This window comes from Cupressus sempervirens, chromosome 3 (genome assembly GCF_028749045.1).
Source record: "Cupressus sempervirens isolate cs-2001-9-10 chromosome 3, ASM2874904v1, whole genome shotgun sequence".
NCBI lineage: Eukaryota > Viridiplantae > Streptophyta > Pinopsida > Cupressales > Cupressaceae > Cupressus > Cupressus sempervirens.
In genome coordinates this window covers 1,020,422,294-1,020,439,869 of record NC_143120.1, presented here as the reverse complement: position 1 = coordinate 1,020,439,869, position 17,576 = coordinate 1,020,422,294, and positions in this window count along the sequence as shown.

The window sequence follows — 17,576 nt, the reverse complement described above, 5'->3', positions numbered from 1 at the left end:
TGAGGCCTTTTGCCATTACATGTTATTTATAAGAAGGTTAGTGCATTGTCCTAAGAGAAGTGACATGATGAACATATGCAAATACAATGGGAGGAGGTTAGAGAAAAATTTAGTGTGATGCATTTTCTACCACTACTACAAATCATATTGAAGGTATTGCATTATCATGTTTTGTCTTTCCATTTTCAACATACTATCAGCTCATCCCAATGTGAAGTGATGGAAGCCATTAGCATATTTGTTTCAGGAAGAAATTAGAATTTCTTTCATCAATGTTCAAGAACTAGCTAAAAACATCTCTCCAAGCCATACACATCAAACTTTGCACTAACTCACCACACATGCATCACGGTTGGAAAACTCAAAAAATGGAAACTCCAAATGTCCCATTGTGGATTCCCTTAAATATCAACACAACCTTAAATATTTTCTTGAAGCAACATTCAAAACTCCTAAATTTATGTATTTTACTTATGCAAAGAGTGGTACTTCTCATTGGCTCTAGATTTTATCTATACCTTTTCTCGCATCCACCCACCACACCTACTTGGATTTGTAAAATATAAATGGGTTGTTGGAGGCTAGCTTGGGCTTCAAATTTCAAACCAAGACTACCCAGCCTTGTGAAAATTCAGTAGACCACAACTCTTGTTTTTACATGAGAAATTCAGTAGGAAGATGCTTTAATGGCACAAATAATTATCAAATTTTGTCAAAAAACATTTACACCATAGTTTCATCTCATATCACTAAAACAAAAACCTCCTAACTCTATGATCACAATCTCTATGTAAACAATGGTCAAATTCATGTATTAATGTCTTCATTGGCAATCAATGTTTTTAATTGAATCACCAATGCTCATGATGTTGTGTAGCATAAGCAAGGTCACCTTTGTGTCTCATCACACATCACACTTTGACAGAACATCACCTCCCACAATTTGCATATCAAACATGCTTAATTCATTTGTGGATTTACATAATCTAACATATTTATAGAAGCGTGATTGTGGATTTATATAACCTAACATTTTTCAAAGTTTACATATACAAGTTGCAGGACACATCAGAAGCAATATAAGCTTGGAAAGAGAAGGTTGGTCAACACCATTTTGGCTCTAGTGGATATATGAAAATTCACTCAAACCTTGTAAGTAGCAGTAAATGAAATTTCTTATCAATTTTTAAATATAAAATTACAAATAAGAAATACATTAATTATTGATGATATTATGTAAAAAAATGCAGGGTATTGAATTTAATCTAGCGCCTATAGAAGAAGACAAAGAAATTGGCTTCAAGAAAGGCTACAAAGTAGTGGTTTCTTGCCACCTCACTAATTCCAATGGCCAAGCATGTGTAGAAGATTTTGATGTAGCAGTTGACACATAGTTAAATAGGTCAAATGAATAATAATAGTAATTGAGAACTTCATGACAAATAATCTATTTGATGTTAATTTTGAATAATGATAACAATGCATGCATGACATTTCACTGTAGCCTACTACTCCCACTATAGATCTTACTCATGATCACAAAGGCATAGATCCTACACATGATGAAGACCTCAATGTGCATCACAATGATATAGGTACATATTCAATTTCTATTTAAAATTAATCATGTAATTATTAATAGAATTTAACATCTTAAATTGCAATTGGTGTAATCTTTATGTGATATTTTTTAAGTATGCGAAGCATGATGTTAGCATCCAGCATGTTGAGGTTGGGATTGAATAGAATGTGACAGTAGATGATGTGGCACTATCAGGTAAAGAAAAATTCCTATTGTGTTCTTTAGATTAATGAAATACTTATAACATTTAAAAAAAAGTTTAGAATTAAACCCATTTATTTATTATTGCAGGGGCACATTAGCCTTGTACTCGACAAATGAAGAGGAAGCCTCATGTTGCAAGATTAGAACCACAAAAGCCATAGGATATTGAAGATAGTTAGGATGTGCCTATTAGCCTTTATCTTCTAAAAAAGAAAAAAGAAAAGAAGAAATGAATGTTAAAAACCTTATTTGATGATGAATGTGTTGATGGATATTTATGAATGTTGCTTATTAATAGATTTTTATGATGATAAATGTTGTTGATTAATGGATTTTTATGAATTTTGATGAATTTTATCTCATGTTATTGAATATTGTTATGTGATTATAGTTATTGATGTGTTCACAAATTATTGATGAATGTTTATATGTATGTTATATGATTATAATGATTCAATGATATACTTCTAAAATGAATGAATGAAATATTTACTTACTTATTAATGGGGAATTTAGAGTGATTATTGGGGGGGGAGGCCAAATGAGCTTCCACCTTCATGTGGTTGGCCTTGTTAGGTAGAGACTATGAAAGGATTCTCAAAACCAAGTGAAGCTCAAACTAAACCCATTAAAAGCATTTTAGTTACAACTTATTTTTGTACCATGTCATTATTGACTCTCATATGCATTATTGTCATTATTGTAGATAATGGGGATGCTCAAACTTTGAAGTCTCCAACATGATAGTTACACAAGAGATTGTGTAGCACACTTGTTCACCAAGGAGGAGAAAGTATTTGATTGTCAATATTAAGGTATATTAATCTTCTAAGTTTGCTGAAAATTTAGTTACACCTTGTAAGTATAATGTTTACTTCATAGATATCAAGTGGTGAGTTCATAATAATACTTGAATCTCTTTATATGTTTTGTGTGCTAGACTTAAAGTTATCAACATAAATATGGTATTAGGTGATTAGTAGCTTAATGTGAAGGAAATTTTTATCAAGTTGTGATGCTTATTTTTTCTGATGTATGGCATCTAAGAAATATGCTACATTTTTAATGCTTTGTAATATTATGTCACAAGAAGATCTTATTAATATTATCCAAGATTGAGGTTGTGGGATCTTTCCAGCTAGATTGGTCCATTATGAATGCATCATATTAGATTTTTGAGTGTTTCCAACAAGGGATATAGTTTCTATTTGGTTGTTTGTTTCATATCTCAATGCACATGATCTATTAAGAGCAGCAAGATAGTTTCCAACATTTCTAGTTGGTGCAACAACTAGTCCATTTTGATATTGTTGTGATTAGTAATCATACTATAGAAAAGTAAACGAAGTTTCTAAATCAAGGATATGAAATGGCCATGCAAATAAAGGTGAAGTATGTTGGTGAATGCCATTGGAATAGATTGAGGATGACTAAGCCATTGAAGCATTGGTGACTCAAGAATCAAGCAGTTGCATTCATGACATTGAAGGAATATAAATCAATAACAATGCTATAGCAGAGACTATTCATTTAGGTCTAGTTTATTTGATATTTGACTATTCATTTAGGTTTAGTTGACCATGGTGTGATTTGGAGTCGATCTACTGATAGTGCTTACTTTTTCCTATCAAATTTTTGCAGTGATGCAAAATGATTTTTTGGTGGATTTCATCTTCTACAATACCACCCAACATTATCTTTGATCATCTAAAGTATGCCAAAGGCCAATACAGTGGCCACCTGTTCCTCATTCAAAATCTAGCTTTTATTGTGGATCATATATAAGTATAAGCTTTTGTTCATTGGGGTCTAGTATAAAGGTGGCTAGATTTCGATGTTGTATCTGATTCAATAAAAATATATATTGTATTTGTACATGGTACGAATGCATATTCATGAAACCTTAATGTAGAATGCAAATGGACTAATGATGAACTATACCAGACCTAAGATATCATCATTAAAATGTAATCTCTATGAGCATCTCATGTTTCCCTAACTACAACAACTAAAATACCTTTTGGACCAGCATCGTAGTGATAGTTCTAGAATGGGAGTATGTTTAAAATGTAGATCTAAAATGAATGCATGCAAGATCTATGACTAAAATGCAGATTATATGTGAAATAAAACTCCTAGAAATTCTCTTAAAATGATTGTGCAATGAACTAACATGCAATAAATGATGCTAAATGACACAAAATGATGCTAAAATGCTATGAACTTAATATAATGAAAATTCTAAAATGATGAGTCTAAATATGCCTATAGTGCAGATGCATAAAAACTTAGGTCCTTCGGCTCTTAGATTTGCCTCCTATTTATAGGATTTTGGAAGAGGTTGGGGTAAGAATCAGGATTTTCAGTTTTGACTGATGGGTGAAAGTGAAACTAAAAATATCTCATAAGAGACCAAGAGGAAGAGTCCAACAGACTTGGTTTTGAGGATAATTGAGGATATTTCTAATTCCTTTAAAATGAAAAAGGGAGATTTCCAATTTTGTGAGGATAAATGATTTTGTTGATTTAATAAATGTCTTATTTATTTTCAACACTTTTTGTCTTTTTCCTCCTCCTTTTTTGAATTTCATTTTATGAATTTGAATTTTTTTTCTCCTCTTTTAATGTTGATTTAGGTCTTGTCAATTTGATAGGTCATTAACAACTTGATGTGATTTTTGATTTGAAAGTCTATTGTATTTCTTCTGATTTTCTCTTTAATTTGTATTGATTGATTAGAATTGTGTGGTTTCAGTCTTTTCCAACTTTTGGGAGTCTACAAATGCCCCTCTTTGAGCTAATATGCAAAGCATATTAGTTCAAAGGTTATTTTAATCTTCTAATTTTAGGTCAACTTCTAATGATTGGATTAGATGACTTATTCAATGATATTTTGACATTTTTTCATTTTCGTGGTGTTTGTCTGTTGATGGTTTGATGTCTGGTCATTGATGATTTGGTGTTTTGATTTTCGTTGATTTGATGTTGTGATATTTTTGCTTGGATACCCCAGTTTTGATAGTCTTGATATTTGAAATTTTTGGCTGGGGTAGAACATTTTTGATATTTCAAAAAAATTTGATGCCCTAGTTTGGATGCCTCGATTTGATTTGATATTTAAAATTTAGTTGTGGTAGGAAATTTTTGATATTTCAAAAAAAATTGATGCCCCAGTATACTGCCCCCTTAGAAATGAAATTGGAAAAATGGATGTGTGAAATAGGGATGTTCCAATTTTATTTTTGAAAATATTTGATGAGAACAGTTAATAGGGAATATGTAGTCACAAAGTGATGTGTTGAATCAATTAGGTAATGTTAATAGATAGAAAAATTGCCCCCCTCAGAATACAGAGTAGGGAAAACTAACACGTCCATCTCAGGATATAGAGTAGGACAAAAATCTAGTTCAAGATAGAACCATTAGCTAAATAGCTAGATGTTGAGATTTGATTGATGTAGGATGATCACTTGTGATGAAAAACTAATGTCCTTGTTGAGTGTTCAATTGTTCAAGAGGGGATGAGTGCCACCAGTGAGTAGGGACCTTTGAATTAGACACAGATAGATGATGTATGTGGTGCAACACAAAGTTGATTTGTGGAGCTTTTGTGTTCATTTTATGGACTTAACATGTATGCCATCAATGATGAGGACCCTTTGATCATGACCTTTTGATGTTGATGAGTCAATCTTTTTGATATATGAGATATTTGAGCTTTTTGATGTTCAGACTTGTGCACTTGATATATCATGGACTTATGTATTCATGTGATGGTTTGAATTAATGACAATGGTGATGGTGGATGTAGATTGTATATATATGTGAATGATGGATGTAGCATGACATGTGGATAATGATTTTAGAATAGATGATGTGTTTTTAATGATGTAATGAAAAGGTGATGTGATACTATGAATGAAATGACATGAAATGAAATGTGGTAAAAATAAAATGTGATGTAATGAAATTGGTCATAATGGAATGAAATGAAATGAAATGGAATAGGTAATGAAATGAAATGAAATGTAATAGGTAATGAAATGAAAGAAAATAAAATAGGTAATAAAATGCAATGAAACATCTAATGAATGAAATGATATGTGATGACATGAAATGAGATGAAATGGGTAATGAAATGTAATAGGTAATGAAATGGAATGGAATGTCTCATAAATGAAATGATATATGATGAAATAAAATGAAGTAATGAGATGGAAACCAATGTAATGAGGTGTGATGTGATATAATGAATATGGAATGAGATGAAATGGGTAAAGAACACAAAAATGTAAATGCACAAATATGTGGCAAAGTGTCATAGAATGGAACATGGTAACATGAGAATAAAAAGGAATGCCCAAGTGTGGGGATGGGATGAAAGGAGATGAAAAGATAAATGAAAATGTGATAAAATGGGATGAGACAAATGAAGTGTGAGTGAAGATGAAAAATTGAAGGAAATGAAATTGTTTGAGATTCAAAGGCTATGAGGTGGAATGTCATCTTTTGAGATTCAAAGGCAACAAAATGAATGAATGACATGGAAAAATGGAAGGAGATGGAGTATGAGAGGAGATGATGCAGTAAAGCAGATGAGATGGGAAGTGATCAAATGAGATTGTTTAAGATTCAAAAGCCATGCAAGGCAACAGATGAAGTGGTGAAATGGGATAGTGACTAGAATTGTCTGAGATTTGAAAGTCACATAATGCAATGAGTGGAGTGGAAAGGTGAATTCATGAAGTGTAATGCTGGTGTGGATGGGATAAAGAGTCAAAGTCCATGATAGTTGAGTGTTTAGAAGCTCCTCTTGAGGTTGATGTTGATGTTGATGTTGTTATCTGCTTTTTGGTAACCAGTCATGAAGTTGTTGATTAATGTTGGTGAAGTGCATCCTAATTTATGTGCCAGCCATTTGTTTTCAAGGAACCCAAGATAAAAATGCAAACTAGATGAATACAACTAACTATCACTTGTTTAAAGAGATGCAAACTAATTGTCATCATAGAGTGCATGATAAAAAGTGACTAAGTACAACCACCACTAGCTCAGCTGTAGTGATATGAATACTATGTCACACTAAGAAGTACTAGCAAAGATGATCAATGTATAAGAAAACATGACAACCACTAAGAAATAGAAGCTATAGCCATAAAATAATAAAAAAGGCACGCAAATAGTTACTTGCCAGATAAAAGACCTCATCTAAGATAGTAGACAAAATTGGTCAAGATACACATGGCATTCCATACAAGAGGATGCACTCATAATTGGACACCAATAATGTGTGAAATCAAAGGATCACTGGAGTTAAATAGTGAAAAACCAATAAAAATATCATGACTTCATCCTGGTACCTCTAGTCAAACACATCATTGAGGTACTAAAAGCACATGATAGCATAGAAAACCATTATTTATAAACCAGGTGTGCTTTCGATTGTGTTTAATTGTGTTGAGTGTGTTCAGTTCTTCTAGGAAGCAACTATTGTACCAAGCACATGAGAAGGTATGGGATGCGTTAGCGATGATGTGGCAATAGAATCTGATGGTTAGTATGCATCAGTAGGGATTTGGGTGACTGAATATTAGTGCCAAGGGTCAAGTGTACTAGGTACCAGTGTGGCAAGATGGGAAGAAAGGATACATGGAAGACTTAGGAAAGAACAAGTTTCAGGTGAGTGACAGCTATAAGTAGGCAGATAATATGGGAATGAATCAAGGTAAAGTGAAGAGTAGAATGTGATTATTGGATGTATTGAGAAATTGTAGGAATCATGTAAGTAAAAGTATGTCAGGCTCACCATATCAGTTGTAGTAGGAGGGTGATGCTAGCCAAGAAAGGTGGATGAGGCAAGGGCGAAGAGCGAAGCACATTTGGTGAACCTCTGAGGAGTGGGTAGATTAGTCAAAACTCCAAGTGTTAATTTTGGGACTGGGTGAGGCAAGTCAGCCTAGCACAACCCAAAGAGGTGGGGATGGAGGCGAAAGAAATGCCCTTGTCAACTTTAATGATGTTATCAGGGACTATAGCATAATAGGTGTTGTAGGTGGTATTAGATGATGGGCCAATGATACAAGTGGATAATAGTTCATCTGAGAAGATGAAGAGTGTGTCGAGAGTGAAAGAGAAGGTGGGGGAAATAAAATCTCCTAAAATTTTCATGGGAGAAACTTTGAAGGATGTGGCAGGTGTTAGTGGAGGTGAAGTAATGAGTAGGATGCATCGACAAGCTTTAGGATGTCAAGACGAGGGTCAATAGAAGGGGAAATGAGTGGTGTAAATGTGGCAGAGCCACAACTAGAGGTGGGAGATAGAGATTAATCATCATGGGACATGGAAGGATTATGGAGACTGTTAGCTATAGAGAGAGTTCTAGCAGAGAACGTAGAATAAGAGGTTGCATTTTTGTTAGGATTGATCAAGATGACATGGGAGGATGGGGCACAAATAGAGGAAAGATGACTATAGGTGGTGTTGGATGTAGAGCGAGCACGAGTGCAATTGCTAGAGATAGAGCTGCATGTGGAACATGCACGAGTGGAGGGAAGTGATGTAGGAATGTGAGTTGAATGGTCATGAGCTCAATGGCTGCAAGAAGCACTAAAGATGGCACTGGTGATTTTAGAGAGTTCTTTGAATGAGTTGGTGTTATTGTAGTTGCATTCTAAGTCTTTTAGGGAGGTGATTGCAATGGCAAACTCCTTGGCATTGAAGTTACAGGAGTGGTTAGCATTAAGTTAGGGGAAGGTGAGGCAATTACAACAACATTTGGGTGAGGCAAAAGTAGATGTGGAGCGTTGGCAAATGATGACTGATCAGATTCAATAGGAGTGCGACATAGCACAATGAGCGATCACTACATAAGGGGTAAGCAAGTTGGTGGAGAATGTATTCATGGAAATGCACCAGATAGGAAAGGTACACTAGGAAGCCTCTTATTGGATGGGACGTTATTATTAGGCATTCCTAAATGAGGACCAGTGAGAGATGCAACTTATAGATAGGAAATTTACACATCTATTGAACATGTAATTACATGATAGGAGGTTTCCAATTCCCATGGATGTGGTGTGGACACATAGGGTGTTGACACCAGGTGCTTTTTCATTTGGAGCTAGGCTAGAAGGGATGCCATTGAGTGTACAACCTATGTCGCCATCTCCCCCAGGGAAGCCTGAATAAATAATCCACCAAACATTATTTAAATATAATGTTGTCATTGTCATTATAGTAGAATAAAAGCTTGTGCTTGTTGTGGCAATCAAAGGGACAATAGATGTTGATTGTAATGCATTGTCATGTGTATTTTTGGTATTTTCAAAATAATTTTCGATGTTTTTTTGCATTTTGTGGAATATGAAAATGTTTTTGGATTTTTGATAGATATTTGAATGTTTTGGTGGTTTTTTAATAAATATTGGAATAGTTTGACTCTTGTAAAAGTGGGAACAATACAATTTGTAGAGTGAGGATAACCATGACTGGTAGGTAAGAATGTTTGTGTATATATTAAGAACTATTATAGACAATAATAAGGCCAATGTGCAGACATTTTTCTAGGTGTGTGACAAGATAGACATTCTTGAGGCCTATGATCAAAAGGTTTTTGGGGCACAAAAGAGGACACTTGGGTCTCAAGAAGGTGAAATAGGGCCATAAAAAGGTGCTTTAACCTAAAAAGGTGTGTTGGGGGCTCAAAGGACATCAGGGTCATGAAAAAGGTTAAATGGGGCCTTGAGAAAAGGCGATTAGGCCAAAAAAGGCATTTGAGGCCTAAAAAGTCATTTGAGGGGCCAAAAAAAGGTGTTTGAGGGGCCTAAAAAGGCACTGGAGGGGTCCAAAAAGGACACTTTGGCCTTGAAAAAGGCACTTGAGGGGTCTAAAAAAGGCACTTGAGGCCTAAAAAGGCATTGGAGGGGTCTAAAAAGGACACTTGGGCCTTGAAAAAGGTGCTTGAGGGGCCTAAAAATGGCACTTTGGGCCTAAAAAGGTGCTAGAGGGGTCTAAAAAGGATGCTTGGGCCTTGAAAAAGGCACTAGAGGGGCCTAAAAAGGCATTTTGGGCCTTGAAAAAGGCACTTGAGGGGCCTAAAAAGGTGCTTTGGGCCTAAAAAGGCACTGGAGGAGTTCAAAAAAGACACTTGGGCCTTGAAAGAGGTGCTTGAGGGGGGGTCAGACTCATTCACTTACACTTGCTTATTCTATGCCCCTAATTAAGGAGGATGAAAGAATTCGATGAATATTTGGGCTTTCAAGATAGCCTTGATATATTTGTTGAAGGGGGCTAAACTAATCGTGGCCACTACAACATAAATAAGAATAATGATATGTTGGGAATTATTTCTCTTAACAAGAGGAGGGAAATGGGGGCACCTCTTGCTCTATCCACATTGTGCCAGATTTTCCAAAGTACCATGAAATGTTTCAGGACATTACTAAGCTGCTTCTTAATATCAGCGAGGCATGTTGGGTTCAAATATTTTATGTCCTATTGTACAGCCTAATTGAGCTAAAATGAGGTAGGAATTGATAAGAATTTTAGGGTATTGTTAACCTTTTGAGCTTTTACGGCCATGTTTGGCAATTATGACCTCCTTTTGAATGCTTTGGGCAATTTTTTAATTTTTTTGATATTTTATGCAATTTTTGAATTTTGTTTGATAATTTTAGGAAATTTTTGAGGTTTTTATAATAATTTTAGATAATTTTTGGGTGTGTGGGGGTGAAGTGGAGGATGTGAGTGAGATTTGTTGGAATACAAAGGTAGCTAGGACCATTAGAGGTACCTAAAGAGGCAATGAAGGGAGTTTATGACATCAAATGGGTTGACTGAGGGCTAAAATAAACATTGGAGATCAGTGGCCAAGGTGCATAGTAGAGATGTGCATTGATTTTCCTCCAATGCATGTCTATGTTATCTCAATACATAATTGAACTCCCTATTTTTTTGAATTTTTTGTGCTCCCCTTTGTTTTTGTCATACTATCTATTTGTGCTATTGTGAACCACATTTGATGCTAAAGAACCACGAAATTATGACCCACAAATGTTTCTCAATTCCTACTACTCCCACTTCTGGTTCTAGTTCAATATTTGTTTAGTGGTATGGACAGGGGTTGTTGCATGAACATAAAGAGTTGTGGGTGTACATTCAGTCAAGGAAAAGGGCTTTGATTTGCTCTTGTTATTGTTATTGTTATTGCCATTATGGGCTCTATTCGCCTTGCTCTACTACTACTATCATACTGGCTATTTCTATTGCTATGAACCACATTTGATGCCAAAAGACCCTCAAACTATAACCCACAAGTGTTTCTCAATTAATTATGTGTGAAATTAACTCAATGGTGCTTGAAACAAGCAAAAATTGTCTAGAGACAATTGCTTGAGGGTTGTTTTGACTATTTTTCAGCATTGAAGGACTTGTATTGTTTAGGGAAGTCCAAATGTGTTGTCTCTCGCCCCTTTTCAAACCAAAGGTGGTGTTCTCACTTCTTTTGCACCAAATTTTATCTTCTTCCTCTTTTTTGAGTGTTTTTTTGGGTATTTTTTATTTTTTTTGGTATTTTGGATGTGTTTCCAAAGCTTTTAGACATAAAACTATTTGAGATGGATGCTATTGATGGGTTCCACTAGTTCTGTACCATCACAATCTGAAAGTTTGTAAGTACCAGTCCCAAAGGATTCTATGATAAGGTAAGGACCAATCTAATTGGCCTCCCAATTTTCTTTCTTTTCCCTAGCCACTTGGTTCTTAGGGTTTTCTCTGAGTACTAGGTCACCAATCTAAAAAATACGAGGTTTGACCATTTTTTTTGTAATGTCTTGATAACCTATTCTGATAGACTTTGAGGTGGTCATGTGTTGCATGTTGATACTCTTCTAACAATTCTAGTTGCTCTAGATGGGCCACTTTGTAATCCTCATCTGATAGGATGTCTCGAAGAGTAACTCTCAAGGATGGGATGTCAACCTCTAAAGGGAGAATAGCTTTACAGTCGTAAACCAAGGAGAAAGGTTTCGTGCCTATAGGCATCCTAACACTCGTCCTATAGGCCCAAAGGGTGGGGTTCAACTATAAATGCCAATCTCTACCAATATCCTTGATAGTTCTTTTGAGGATGTTGATAATTGTTTTTTTGGTGGCTTCTACTTGGCCATTGCCTTAGGGATAATAAATTGATGAGGAGTGGTGTATAATGTGAAATTTTTCACATAACTCATCAATTATTTGATTTTTAAAGTACAGGGAATTATAGGGAATTATCTGTGAGAATGGCATGAGGTATGCCAAACCAAAAATTGATATGGTTTAGAATGAAGGAAGATATTTCTTTTCCCATAGAGTTGGCAAGTGGCACCACTTCAACCCACTTTGTGAAGTATTCTATGGTAGTGATAATCTATTTATGCCCACTAGAGGAGGGTGGATGGATGGCTCCAATCAAATCAAAGCCCCACTAATAAAAAGGCCATGGTGTGGCCAAAGGGTTGAGCTCTTGGGCTAGTGCATGAACAAGGTTACCATGGATTTGACATTTTTTGTAGGTTTTGACATAGTCAATAGAATCCTTTTCCATGGTTCACCAAAAATAGCCCATCCTAAGAATCTTCTTTGCTTGTGTGAACCCACTAGAGTGTGACCCACAAATCCCTACATGGACTTCCTGTAGAGTGACTCTAGACTCATCCTTTTTGAGACATCTAAATAAAGTACCATCAAGACCTTTCCTATACAACATATCAGCCACCAAGGTATAATGTGAGGTTTATCAAATGAAGTTTTATTTTTAGTTATGCGAGAGGTCAGACAAAATGATATTATCACGGAGGTAAGTGATGATGGGGCTATACCAAAGGGAATCAAGAGTGTCTAAGTGATAGATGATAAGGGAATCAAGTTGAATAAATGTGGATTGAACCACCTCTTCTACTAAGAACTCATATCGCTCATGCCACTTTGGGAGCTAGAGTAAGGAAGCCAGGGTGGCCATAGTTTTATTTGCTCTATTCTTCTCTCTGGGAATTTTCTCAAAAGTAATCTGAACAAAATATGCCTTGAGTGTATCAACCATATGTTTATAAGGCAATAATTTTTCATCTTTGGTTTGATAAGTGTCAGTGACTTGATTGATGATCAACTAGGAGTCTCCATAAACCTCTAGTGCTATCAGTTTCCATTCTAAAGCTAGCTTGAGACCTAAGACCAAAGCTTCATATTTGGCCATGTTATTAGTGTAGTGGAAAAGTAGTTTGTAAGACTTAGGGATGGTAACACCTAGTAGCATGATTAATATGATATCAGTGCCTAATTCATGGTGTGTGTAGGAACCATCAAAATAGAATTTCCACATTACTTGCTTTATCGAACTCACATAGGATCATCACCCATTTAGCCAATCAACCGATTAATGTTGTTTTGCTGAGAAGATATTTGAGGGGGTTGATTTTGGATATGAGCTTGAATTTTTGTGTTAAAAGGTAGTGATGTAGCTTTTGGGAAGCAAAAACTAGAGCTAAGCAAGCCATTTCAATAAAAGAATACTTGAGCTCATAATTGACCAAGGTACGACTTATGTAATAAATGGTATGTTCTTTTCCTTGGTCATTTTCTTATGCTAGGAGGGCTCTAATTGATTTATCCATTACAAAAATGTATAATAAAAAAGGTTTGTGTGGTACGGGAGGTACCAACATAGGTGGATTCACCAAGTAGGTTTTTAGTAAGTTCAAAGCCTTCTGGCATTGGTCATCCCACTTAAAATTTATATCTTTGTGTAGTAAATGGGTGAAAGGTATACACTTTTTTTCCAACTAAGAAATGAACTTATGAACTGATTGAAGCCTACCTTGAAGAGAGTGTAACTAACTTAGGTCCTTTGGAGGTGGCACACTGATTATGGCTTGTATCTTTTTGAGGTCAACTTCTATCCCTTTGGCTGAGATAATGTATCCCAGGAGCTTGCCTGATTTGACACCAAAAGTGCATTTCTTGGGATTGAGCCTAACTTTGAACGCTTCTAGGTGGTTGAATATTTTGGCCAGTATGGGGAGATGTTCTTCTCGACTATGGGATTTGGCAAGAATGTCATCTACATAATCTTCCATGAAGATATGCATCATATCATGAAAGATAGTGGTCATGGCCCATTGATAGGTAGCCCCAGCATTCTTTAACCCAAAGGGCATCACATACCAACAAAATGTGCCCCATGCACAAGTAAAAGTTGTTTTCTCTTGATCTTCTAGTGCTATCCTAATTTGATTATACCTTGAAAACACATCCATGAGTGAAAACATGGAATGACCCATTGTTTGATCGACAATGGTGTCAATGTTGGGAAGGGGGAAATCATCGTTAGGACATGCTTTGTTTAGATCTTGGAAATCAATGTAGATGTGTATTTTTCTTTCTTCTTTAATATGGGGACAATGTTGGATATCCATGATGTATACACCAAGGGTCAGATGAAATTGGTGCTAATTAACTTTTCTAATTTTTCTTTGACTAATAGAGCAATATGGGGATGCATCTTTCTAAGCTTTTGCTTTACTGGCTTGGCCTTTAGAGAAATGTTGAAATGATGGAAAATTAAATTTGGGTCTAAGCCTAGCATATCTATGTAAAACCATGCAAAGTTTATCTATCTTTCTTCAAAGAAGTGTATGAATGCCTATCTTTCCTCTGTGCTTAAGAACTGTGCTAAATAAATGACCCTTGGTTCTTTCTCTGTGCCAATGTTGACTGGTCCTATTGGTTCAATCAAAATAGAAGACCTTTCCTCAGAGTATTCGAGTAAAGTATCAATCACCCCATCCATGACTACCACAGTTGGGCTTTCACCTTAGGATGTGTCACTTCTATTTGTTTCCATTTTTTTCTCCAAGTCAACCACAACTTGGTATTGATCATTGAGGTTGTGGGATGCTTGACCTATTCTAGTGTAATTGAGGTAATTGACACTAGAGTCAACTATATGCCTTTCTTCTATTCTTTGTTAATGAGAAGGTTCAATCATGTTAAGGTAGATGAAGACTTCACAGTCAGTGTCAAAATGAGGGATGTGGTGAGGCTCGATTGTATCCCAGTTAATGAGTTTACGATGGACTAGGGGTAATGATTCGTAACATGGAATAGATTTGGTAGGGTTTAAAGACATGATTTCATTGGATGGTTCATATGTTGTATCTATTATATCTATGACATGAGCTTCTTCTAGAGTGTCAAGAAAAGTATAGCTTATGAGAGGCTCATAGTAGTCATCCTCAAGCTCTACTAGAAAGAAGTTAGGGAATAGGGTTTGAAATTGAAATCCTTCAACATGTTCATCATCTTCTAAGCTACTCTGTTGTATGTTGATTCTTGGCAAAGTGGTTCTTGGAGTATGAGTTGTTCCTTGTGTAGCTGAACTATCAAATGTGGGTATGTGAACTACATCACATTCTTTATCATGAAGAGACTCCTCAGATAAGGACTCAAATTCCCATTTAGTGGAATCATCGTTGTCTTTATTATTAGAGGTGTTTATAGAGGTTTATTTTGTGGGATGTGAACCTAAGAGAGATATGTTCACATTTATTATGTCAGTGTTGGAATTATTTGTCATTAGTGCAAAAACTTATTCTATCCTGAATGCTTATATTGCTCATCACTTGGTCTCAAGTATATATCGAGCATTCAGTGGTTACCTTATAAGTTCAATAGGAAAATAGTTCTCATCAAGCATTCCAGAAGATACTGAGTGAAAAAAAAGGTAAAGGAAGTTCAGCAGTGTTTACCGAGTGAAAAAGGTAATCAAAGATCAGCAGTGTTTACCGAGTGAAAAAGGTAATCGAAGTTTAGCAGTGTTTACCAAGTGAAAAAGGTAATCAAAGATCAGTAGTGTTTATCGAGTGAAAAAGGTATTCAAAGATCAGCAAATTTTACCGAGTGAAAAAGGTAAACAAAGGATTCAGTGTTTATTGAGCTAAGCAAGGTAAATGAAGAAGATAGTTTCTACTGAGTAACACTACATCTACCGAGTCTCCAATGGCTACTGAGTTCCAAGCAACATTCTGTGACTAGTATGAATTGAGTCTCTACTTCTACCAAGTGCATGATAATGTCGAGTAACATAGTGGATGCCAAGTATCAGAAGGTCACCGAGTCAGTTCAGAGAACCCGAGTTTACTAATGGACCGACTCAGTAATGTTTTGTTCACTTGTGTTTTGGCCAACCTTATAACTATAAAATATTGGAATGGTATATATGTAACGTATTATATCATTTTTGATATACGAATAGGAATATGAACATATTGGAATGAAATTAGAAAGGATTGTTCGCATATGAAGAAGGTATTGCTATCAGAAGTAGAGCAAAAGGAATACAGCAAGGTCAGCATAAGGAGCAAAAAAGTTATATCTTTCACATCAGGTGATCAATGCAAATGGATCTTATCAGCAAACAAGTTGTAAGTAGATCCACTATTTCATCCTAACAGGTGAATCAGTTTTAAATCCTTTAACAAGGTAGACTTAATAGTCTTTTGTAAATCTCCTAATAGAGTGCATACTCCACTGTATGTTTGTAAATCCTTTAACAAGGTGGATCTAGTAGTCCTACTTGCTCCTAACAGGGTAGATCACCAGAAGTGATCATTGTAAGCCTTAACCAACCAACTTCATACTACAGTAACAAAGTTTTGTGGGTATCACCCCCCCCCCCCCCCCAGTTTTACTTTCTATTTGGAAGGTTTCTGGGTCACCAAATCACTGTGTACATGTGTTATGAATGTTTGGTCTCTCATTTATGCAGTAGATTAGATGAATGAATGGTGAATAGTATATATGGTTAAAGTGTTGAATTATTTAAAGTTTTGGTGTTACTAATTCACCCCTCCCCTCTCAGTAACACAATTCATCCTAAATATTTCCAACAGTCAGTTGTTTTCTGGCTATAACCATCCTTTTGTTTAGGTGCCCAAACTCGGTGGAAAGGGAGGATGAGCTTTAGAAGAGGCTTGTGTCCTATCTTTTTCATCATATCCTACCCCTATTTTGGACCTTTTGGATCTAAATTGTGCCATTAGAGGTTCAATGATGCCTGTCCCTTTTCCTAAAGGACCATCTCTTGTGTATCCCATCATTTTCATTAGAGAGATATCAATGTTTTGTTGATTGATTTTTGCCACTGAGTTTGGAGGTGTGCTACTTGATTTAATAAAATGTGCATGATAAGGCTTGGTGGATGAAGGTTTTCCATGAGATCTTGGAGAAAGTGGGGGATCAAATAAGGAAATTGAGTACTCACCTAGCCCTTTGCGATGCAATTTACACTTTCTATCAATTTTTTTCATCAATCTATCCATTTTTTCGTAGTGTAACTATTTAGGGTCTTTGAATGATGATGGTAAAGGAATTAAAGGACCTGAACAACCCACGTTCTCTTTACTCTTAGTTGACGTTGATGAGTGGTTGTCATTTAGGTTGGTAGAGCATGAAGTGTCTATAGTTATGGATTGGTTAATGTCATTTGTGGGTGTATTAGTTTCTTACCTATTGTGAAGAACAAGGAAAATACAATATTATGCAAAATGTTGGTCTCTGGGTATGGTCACTTCTTGACCCATGTAGTGAAATTTAAGACACTAGTAATAAGTGGAGGGAATAGCTAGCATGTCATGAATCCATGGTCTTCCCAATAGGATGTTATAAGTTAATTGTAGATCTAAGACCTGAAAAATAGTCTCTTTCACAACTGGTCCTACTCTAATTGGCAAAATAACCATGCCTTTGGAGGATC